Source organism: Miniopterus natalensis, chromosome 18 (genome assembly GCF_054644295.1).
Source record: "Miniopterus natalensis isolate mMinNat1 chromosome 18, mMinNat1.hap1, whole genome shotgun sequence".
Classification (NCBI taxonomy): domain Eukaryota; kingdom Metazoa; phylum Chordata; class Mammalia; order Chiroptera; family Miniopteridae; genus Miniopterus; species Miniopterus natalensis.
Genome location: NC_142098.1, coordinates 15,722,735 through 15,732,763, shown reverse-complemented (window position 1 = coordinate 15,732,763; position 10,029 = coordinate 15,722,735). Strand labels below are relative to the sequence as shown.

The 10,029-nt window shown below is 47.6% G+C and overlaps 1 pseudogene; it reads right to left on the bottom strand.

Annotated features, from left to right (window-relative positions):
- Positions 1-1,543: 1,543 nt before the first annotated feature.
- LOC107525425 (26S proteasome regulatory subunit 4 pseudogene) lies at positions 1,544-2,901 on the bottom strand (annotated as a pseudogene).
- Between the last annotated feature and the right edge of the window lie 7,128 nt (positions 2,902-10,029).

The window sequence follows — 10,029 nt, the reverse complement described above, 5'->3', positions numbered from 1 at the left end:
CCAGTCACCTTTTTTACCCAGCCACCCAACCCATTACTTTTTTTCAGGGTCATGAGAAGTATCCAAATAGAACGTGGTGGACAGGCCATGAGTGTAGTCAGTGGGGAGTACCGCTGATCCACCCCCTAGGCTGGGCACAGGGTTGCTGGCTTAGGCACAGAACCCTTGCTGAGCTGAGGTTTTCTTTACCTTTACAAAGTTAGAAAACCAGAGAGAATATGCTTGTTCATGTCTCCCTAAGTGGAAGGGAGAAGCTTTTACAAGAAATAACTTTTTCAGCAAATCCAGTGTATTTTTTTAACCTTTCATTTTCCCCCCTGCAATTGTGACATGTCTGCATGAAACTGGCCACAGGAAGGAAGCCCTGTTCAAGAAGCTATTTTCTGAACATCCCTCTACACCCTGGATTTCACAACAGGCATACATTTAGGTAGAGAGATCGAGACTTTGCGCCCTCAATGGCAGCTATAATTTGGGAGTCAAATGCTGTCAGGAAGCGCTTGCAGCTTCTGTGGGATCCCCTCATACAGACAGAAAAGGTGAGAATTAAAGGGGCAATTAAATATTTACTTTAAAGAAACAGACTTCCACAACAGAGAATCTAAACACTTCTGGAAATGAGCCTGAAGTCAGAGGTCAACTCAATGAGACCCTGCAATGGGGAAGTTAAGAGTTTAGAGAAGCACTAGGAAAAAATAGAATGACCCAACGACGGGAGGTAAAGTGACCTGGGACTGCTGCTCTTGAAAGCACCCATTGGCTTAGATGGGGAGGCCCGGGCAATTGATTTATGGCCCGAGGGATGTGCAGCCAACATGAGCATCCTGCAGAGCGACTTACTACAATGTTTGCACTAATCCATACAAAGCAAGGGAGGGTTCACTCCAATTTCCCTTCTGTCTCCCCTCAAGCCCTTCTGCACTTAGCAGTAATATTTAGGTTGTAGCCATGATCAAAGTCACCTGTCTTCTTGTCCTCTGCTTCCCACCCTCATTCTTTCTCCTTCCTGTTGGAAGTGGGCATCTCCATGCATCTTTGCGTTGAAGTATGCGGATTGTAACTACCATTTTCAGTGCTGAGTAGGCTCCAGGTACTTCACACATCTCATTTAATCTTCACAACAGCTCCTTGAGGTAGTGATTTCTATCTGTGGTTTGCAAAGGAAGACAGGCTCAGGGCAGTCAAAGGGATCTCTGAGTAAGGGCACGCAGCTGGTATGGGGAAGGCAGGACATGTCCCCCAGCGTCTGAGCTCGCCTGTCTGGCACTACATCCCAGGCGCCCATGAGCGCCGCTGGAGTGGACTCCTGCCCTCCTCAGTGACTTTGGAATGGGACAGACTCCAGCCACAAGGAGGCGCTGCTCATTCCTGAGTGCTGCTTGCTTGAACCTGGCTTTTTTTTTAGGAAGAGCATGTTTTATTGGGAAGAGGGCACTGCACATGATGCTCAGAAAGGTACACAGTGCACAGAACGTGTTGCTAATGAAGATCAACTGGAACAGGGCTCCTCTGGCAACTTCCCCAAACTCCTTCCTCTAAGGGGTCAGGCATTCCCCACCATTTCCTTGAAGGCAATTGTAGTTTGCTTGAGATAGAGCCCCTCAAGGGTGCCTTCTTGGTTTATTATACAGAACATTTTCTTTACATTTTTGGGTGTCTTCATTAGTTACTTTCATTCTATGTTCTCTCAAGGCCATCAGACCAGCTTCTGTACACATTGTCTTGATGTCAGTACCAGAGAGGTCATCTCTAGCCACGATCAAGTTGTCCAGTGTCACGTCATCAGCCAGCGTCATTCTGCTTGTGTGGATCTGAAAGATGCTCTTCTCGGTCTTTTTGCCAGGCAGGGGAACTCGATCTTGCTGTCAATGCAGCCTGGTCTGATAAGTGCTGGCTCCAAAGTTCCTATTTGGTGTGTGGCTGTGATAACTTTTACGTCTCCCCTTGACTCAGATCCATCCAACTGGTTCAACAGTTCCAACACTGTTCGCTGAATTTCTCTCTCACCACCGGAATTTGAGTCCTATCTTTTTGTCCCAGTGGCATCAATTTCATCAATAACCATGATGGACGCTGCATATTCTTCAGCAACTCGTTCAGCAACCTGAACGAGTTTGGGCCCATGGCCTAGGTACTTCTGTATAAGTTCAGAGCCAACCGCTCTCAAGCAAGTGGCCGAAGTTTGGTTTGCTACTGCTTTGACTAATAAGATTTTACCTATGCCAGGTGGACCACAGAGAATGACCTCCTTAGGGGGATTTAGACCCATCTTTTCATAAAATTCAGGATGAGTGAGAGGAAGTTCCACAGATTCCTTAATTTCCTGGATTTGGTTGCCCAACCCTCCATCGTCAGCATAGGCCTCCTGCAGGGCCTTCTCCACCTTCATCACTGTGACCAAGGGACCCGCGTCATCCATCAGAACCCGAAAGCCAGCATGCACCTGTGGTTGAGCAGGACAGAGCAGCCTGCTTCCAGCAGGTCCTTGTCCACATATGAAAGAATGCTGATGCAGTGTTCTGAGTCCACAGATACAGACACAAGGGTGTGATTGTCATTAATGATCTCTTCCAAGGTCCCTGCTGACATTGGAGACCCCTCAGATCATCCACCTTTGATCTTTCCTCTTCTTGCTTTTCTTCCAAAGGCTTCACTTGTTCCTGACTTCTACTGAATTCTTCCTCCATGAGATGATAGTCTTTAATTCTCCCTAACTTCAATAATTTCAACCAGCACTGAGTGTGAGTTGTCACCAGTGGCAGTTTGCTGGCAGCATCTGGTCCCCTTGTTTTCTTCTTTCCCCCACTCTAGTTGGCACGGGAGGGTCTATGTCTTTTTCTTGTCTGTGGCACCCCTTTTGCTACCTCCAGGACCATGACCACCGCTCTGACTTTGACCCATTTTGACTTCGCTGCTGGACCTTGACTTGGCACCTTTATCACTGTTTTATTAATGTAGCTTCAGAGAGTTAGGGACTAGAGACCACCTAGTTCAAACTCAGATTTTAGGTGAGGAAACAGATGCACGGAACAGGAACAGATGGACTAGAGTGATGTATTTGTCAGCGTTGCTGCACAACAAACTACACTCACACTCAGTGGCTTAAAACAGTGATGACTTGTTATTCCCCACGATCCTGTGGGTAGACTGGGAGATTCTTCAGCTGGTCTCCCCTGAGCTTACTGGTGTGGCAGCACCCGGCCGAGAAGCCTTTCACCCTTGGCATTTTCAAACCATGGCGAGAGTGTCCCAACAGGGCCAAAGCAGGAGCTGGCGTGACTTGGAAGTCTCAAGTCACTTCTGTTCCATTCTGTTGGTCAAAGCATGTCACAGGGCCCTCCCAGAGGTAAGGATTGGGGAAATAGACTCCACTTCTTGATGGGAGGAGCAGCAAAGCCACATGACTAAAGGGGGAGAATGCAGGAAGCATGATTTAAGGAAGGGGGTCATTATTCTAACAACTTCCCTAGATGATGTGGCCAGTGCCCGGCAGAGGCAAAATTTGAACCCAGGACTCCTGATTTTGTTCTTTCCCATGGCAGCATGCTGTTCTAACATCCATGGGACTTTTGAGAATCCCATGGATTTTCCAGGAGTCTCCCTAACTCACCAACAGGTTTCTGGCTCTGAGGAACAACAAAAAAATACTTCATATGTCCACCCCTCCACTCATGACTGGGCTGAGCAGCGTCTATTCCTCGATGATCCCACGGTGTAGCCACTGACCTTTATCTTCCCTCCGGAGTGTCACAGGATGGGAGGATTCTGCGTTACATCATCCAAAGGGGTTCCTGGGTGCTCAGTAAGGTCAAGGAAGAAAGTATTAGCATTCCATTTATCTTTTCATTTGCCTAGAAAGGAAATTAACTTTACTAATGTTTAGAAGTGGAGAGACACTGGTGCTCTGCCTTGGTGGTGATGTCCTGAGTCCTGCAGGGACAGAGAAGACCCTGGGGGAGGAAGGGATACTCTGCAACCCAGACACATGAGCAGTGATCTCTCACATGTCTGATATAGTGGATTAAATATTATGCTATCTTAATACTTTACAGTAATTTGCAAGCAGATTGAGTATGACCATGGTAAAATTTTGTACGGCGTGGACATTCACTGGCCATGTTCTTTAAAGAGTTACCAAATGTAAGAATAAATTACATTCTTTTCTATTTTTTAAAAAAAATCCTCCCCTGAGGACATGTTTATTGATTTTAGAGAGAGAGGAAGGGAGAAAGAGAGAGAGAAACATCGATCAGCTGTTTCCCATATGTGCTCCTACTGGGGATAGAACCAGCAACCTTTCGGTGTACAGGGTGACGCTTCAACCAACTGAGCCACCTGGCCAGGGGGAACAATAACTTATATCTCACTTGTGCATCTAAAACTTTGGAAGCAACATTTTATGTGTACACAATAGCATTTTATGTTTAATCTGAACTGCAATTTGAGGGTACCCATTATGTCTTATTCATTGCTATGTTTTAGGACCTGTCTAGGGCCTGGATTATAGGTCAGAGGAACATGAAATCTTTTGTGGTTAAATGGAGTTGTTCCTGATTGTTTATGTGTCTAGAGCTCCTCATGGTGAGTATCCTATAGAATCTATGATGAAATATTCCAGGAGGCATGAAGGGGGAGTCTTGTTAATCCTGGAACAATCCTACGCAGGGCTGTTGGATGTAATTAACACAAGTGATGTCTCAGATAAACTGCTCTTGTTTTGAAGGGCCGGGAGGACCTTTGTTCTAGATTGTTCTCTTTAGCAGCTTGGGAATTTTCTTGCTGAACTCCTCAACTGTTAATGTGCTTACTATTTTTGTATTTGATTTAGCACCTAGTATATGTTGCCTTGCTGCCATGTAATATTACCTAATTTTCCTTTTTTCAGTATTTTCATCATTCAAGGAATGGATTGGAGCAGAAGACACTTGAAGTCCTGTGCCAGTGTCCTATTACTGTTGTAACGAATCACCACAAACCTAGAGGATAAAAACAACACACATTTATTACCTTACAGTTCTGCAGGTCACAAGTGCCACGTGAGTCTCACTGGGCTAAAGTCTAAGTGTCTCAAGGCTGGTTCCTTCTGGAGAGTCCAGGGGAGAATCTGTTCCTTCCTTTTCCAGCTTCTGAAGGCCACTTACTAAATTCCTTGGCTTGTGGCCCCTTCCTCCGTTTTCGAAGCTAACAGTGTAGCACTTTCAAATCTTAATCTCTGTCTTTCTCTGTCCCCCTGTTTCTCTCTCTCTCTCAGCCTCTCTTTTCTGTCTCTCCCCCTCTGCCTCCCCTCCTTGTTTTTTTCTTTCACAGGATCTACAAAGTTTGCAATCCGGTCTGTATGTGTTTCAGGCTTATCTCCCGCATTGTTTTGGAAACTGTTTTCTCATTCACAGCTATATTACTGGGACCTAGAAAGGAACATTAGTTGAATTATCCTCAAATTGAAAACTTCTCTCCTTTTTTCTATTCCTATCCATCTGCAGGCCATGTGTTTGTCCAATAAGAGAAGAAGAAATACCGACACCATAGTCTAACCCCAGGGGCTTTCCAGCCAGTCTCGGTAATGCACTTAGGTAAGGCCGGGGCCTCCTCACATGACCTCATGCTGCGGGCAGTGCCAGGTCTGGGGAGCTGGGCGCCAGAGCACCTTGGGACTAGGAAGTAAAACTTCCACGAAGACCCTGTCCGCAGCTCCCGGCTCTCATCTCAGAGGCATTGCCTCTTCTCTTCTGGTGGACTCTATTTTCTCTGGAAATAGGAACAAGATCAAGGGGTGCTAGGGGTGTGAGGAGAAGGAACGTATGAGACAGTGGTTGAGGAGAGGAGGGAAGGACGGGGAAACGGGTGTGGTCCCCGGGCAGCAGGAACGCTGGCTGAAGGTCAAGGGCGCAATGGAGAGGGAGTTTGAGCGGCACTGTTGCGTGTCCTCTGACCACATTCAGCTGCTGGGTACAGGACTGGAGAGAGCTGAGGGCGGTGTTCAGCCAGGTTTGGTGTTTGTCGAGTGGGTAACACTGTGGGAACAGGTTCCCCTTCCTTTTCTGTAAAGTGGGTGGAACCTCCCACTGCGGATTGAGGGTGGCTGATTCAGAGGTGGGAGTGTAGGAGCTTATGGGCATCCAACATCCAGAACATTCTCACCAGAACCCAGGGACACTGCAATGTATCTCCCTTTAAGGCTGCCCTTAATTTTGATCTGATCTCACCCAACTTGTGGCAGGAGGTGAGCTGCAGGTGGGGGTGGAGGGAACATTGAGTGCCCCAAGGCTCTGTCCCAGACCTGATCCCCACCCAGGGACTGTTGTCTGAAGGGAGAACTTACCACGCAGAGTCTTCACCTGCAGGGCAGAGTTCTACCACCATCACCACGTTCATGCAATGGCATGAGTGTCTACCACGTGCCCAACAGATGGGGCTCATGGAAGCCTAAGTCCTCAAGAAACTTAGATCAACTGAGGCAGGAACACAGTAATATATGATATTTAACAAGCTCAGAAGTTATTTTCCATTTGGACCTAGGATTATGACCAAGCCTGGTTTGTCTTTGCCCCTGAAGAAAGGCAACAGGGAAAAAACCAGGGGCCAAGAGGTTTGAAGGTGAAGTTTCTGGCTGTGCTGTGGTTGCTCCTGAGAGGTATATTCTCGATGCCTTTTATGGGCCCGGCCACATTTGTGACTCAGACAGCCTAAGGGACTCCTCCAGTTTCCTGCTGTGGTAGATCCCACTGATGGAAAGCGTCACCTGATAATTTAGTTTCCTTTCATATGAGTTTCTTTTGAGTCCTGCTACCCTGATACTTAAAGATGGGCTGGGAAAAGCCCTTTCTAGGAATTTCTGTGCTGTGGGCTTTTGCCTCTCAGACCTCCTGGAGGGCCTGGGCATTGTCAGGCAAAGGGTGGTCATCCTGGAGCCAGAAGGTCCCCAACTGTCTGGAGAAAACTTGGGTGCCGATTGGCAGGCAGGCCTAGGCTGCTCCTGGCGCTCACCCAGGGAAAGTAGCACTCAGTCATTTTAAAAGCCATCATCTCCTCCCCAGACCCTGCACTGGGGGTGGTCTCACATGGGAGAGCTCCTCCTCTGCCGTTGTTGAGAGACCCTTTCTCATTTGGATCCCTACGGAGGGTCTCTGGGCTCAGAGCAGTGCCAATGGGGTGACTGCAGTTCAAGGAGCAGAGAGAAGGGAGTGGGGAGACAGGGAGCAGAGGGGAGGAGATCTGAAGGAGACTGAGGCGAAAGGAAGAAACATGCCCTGGCCAGCGTGGCTCAGTGGCTAGAGCATCGGTCCGCATACCAAAGTGTCTCAGGTTAGATTCTTGGTTAAGGGCAGGTGCCTGGGTTACAGGTTCGATGCCTGGCCCCAAGGAGGGGCTTGTGTGGGAGGCAAACAATCAATGCGTCTCTCTCACATCGATGTTTCTCTCCCTCTCTCTCCCCTCCATCTCTCTCCCGCCCTCCCTCCCTCCTTTCCACTCTTTATTTTAAAAAAAAAATATTTTTAATCCTCACCTGAGGATATTTTTTTCCATTGCTTTTCAGAGAGAGTGGAAGGAAGAGAGAGAGAGAAACATCGATGTGTCTAGAGAGACAGACACATCGATTGGTTGCCTCCCGCATGCACCCTGACTGGGGCCACGGATGGAGCCTACACACCAGGCCAGAATTGTACCCAGGACCCTTCAGTCCACAGGCCAGCGCTCTAACCACTGAGAAACCCAGCCAGGGCTTCCTTTTCATTCTTTCTAAAAACCAATGGAAAAAATATCCTCCAGTGAGGATTAACAAAAAAAAGAGAAAAAAAAAAGGAAGAAACATAACTCAGTGGTTCTCAACTGGGGCCGGTCCTGTCCTCCCCCCGCCAGAACATTTGGGCAATGTCTGGAGACATTTTTGCTATTGGCATCTAGTGATCTAGTAGGTTGAGTCCAGGGGTGCTGCTCAGCACCTTGCAATGCCCAGGACAGCTCAGCCACAGAGAATAATCCAGCCCCAAATGTCACCAGAGCGCTGATGTTACTTGAAGGACTGGCTGAGGCGGCGAGGACAAGGAGCCCATTTGTTCCATGGAAAGAGATCCACTGTTTTTTTTCTTGAATAGCAATTAGTGTTTATGAATTGGCATTTAGGCAAAATGTGAAAATGGAGAAGCTGGGGCTCTGGGCTTCGGTTTGGATCTTTTCCATATGAAACATCCCTTTGGATTACCCCTTAACCAAACAGGAGAGGGTGTCATCAGCCATTGGCCCTTTGGTACAAATGATTGTACATCCACACCACTTCCCTTTGGACAGTCACCGCTGAAACTTTTGTCTGATGGTGACATGGTGGCTTGCATTGTCTTTAGGAGGTTCTAGTACCTCGGTGTGGCAGGGTGGCATTGGTGGTGAGGGGCTCCCTGGTCACCACTCATACCAGCCTGGCCTTGCTGGGAGCATTTCCCACTAACTGGGCTATCACCTCTGAGTATGGCATCTTGCTGGCAGGAAGCTGTCCTGTGAGGGCTAAGTCCCACCTAGGCTGCCTTCTAGCTTTGCACAGGCTCTTGTGGGGTGGGGCACAGAGAAACTGGGTGGGTCTCTCTGCCTTGTCCACCTTAGGGCTTTCTAGGTGGAATCAGAGGATCTGGCCACTATAGTGGCAAGAAAAGGGAGTTGGAGCAGGAGTGATCAGTAAAGGGTGTGTGGTCTGGACCTTTAAGGAAACACATGGATCAGGGACTCCCTGGGTATGGGCTTTTGTGGGAAAAGACAGAGAAGCCCTGACTTTCCAATGAGGCAACAACAACTCCTGGTGGCTGGGCAGTGGGGGCTGGGCTCTCCACTGGGGACAAGCATTCAGGGGAAGGTGCCAGGCTCAGTCTTGGAGTGCACCAAGTTATTTCCAAGGGGGAGTGATTGCTTCCTGGAAGCTGAGATCTGAACTGTGCACCTGGCAATGGCATTCCCTTCTTACTCCACGTGTGTCATCCCGTGATGAGTCCATGGAGGACCTTTCTCTCTTCAAGACTGCCCTTGATGTAAATTTCGGCCAGGTGTCACCTGCAAATGAAGGGTGAGGGTCAGCCTGAGCACGCACAGATGACTGAGGCTGTAGGTCTGGGATGCCCATTGGGGAACACAGCTTGGAAAGTACATGCTGACATGGCAGTTGAGAGTCAAAACCCCTTTTGAGCATGTGATCAAATCCCTCTAATAAAGAAGAGAAACTGAGAGTCTCAGGCCATGTGCTGGGACGGCTGCCATCGTCGGGCTACAGGCCTGGGGGTGGGGGGAGGCACCAGGAAAACTATGAAAATTCTGCAGTGTTTTGCTTTCACTCACCTAGATTTAGAGGAATTCTCTGGCAAAATGAAACTGAAATCTTGCTTCCCCACTGATGGTCTCCTGGTGGCTGCTGTGCATGGACTTGCCCTTGACTCTAGGCTCTGATGCTCTTCCGAGGTCAGCTCTGTCAATGTATAATTCATGTACAATAAAATACAATAAAATTCACCAATTTTAAGTGTATGATTTGATGAGTTTTAACAAATGTGTACAGTTATGTAACCCTTGCAATCATGACATGCTACGTTTCCATCACCCCAAAAGCTTCCCCTCCTTTCTCTGCAGTCAGTCTCCTCCCTCTGTAGCAGTCTGGTAACCACCCATCTCCTTTCTGTCACTGTGTTTTGGCCTTTTTTTATTAAAAAAAAAAATTGTGTATACACAGAATCTTACAGTATGTAGTCTTTTATGTCTGGCTTTTAAAACTTAATGGAATGCATTTACAATTCATCCACATTGTGGTTTGAATCAGAACTTTGTTCCTGTTATAACTGAACCCTGTTCCATGGTGTCAAGACACCACTATTTGTTTATCGATTCACCAGTTTACAGACATTTGGGTTGTTTCCAGTTATTGGAGACTCTGAAAAAAGCTGTTATAAACATTCGTTTACAGGTATTAATGTGGACATACGCTTTCTGTTTTTGTGGTAAAAACTTGAAAGTGGAATTGCTGGGTCATATGGTAATTTTATGTTAACTTGTTAAGGA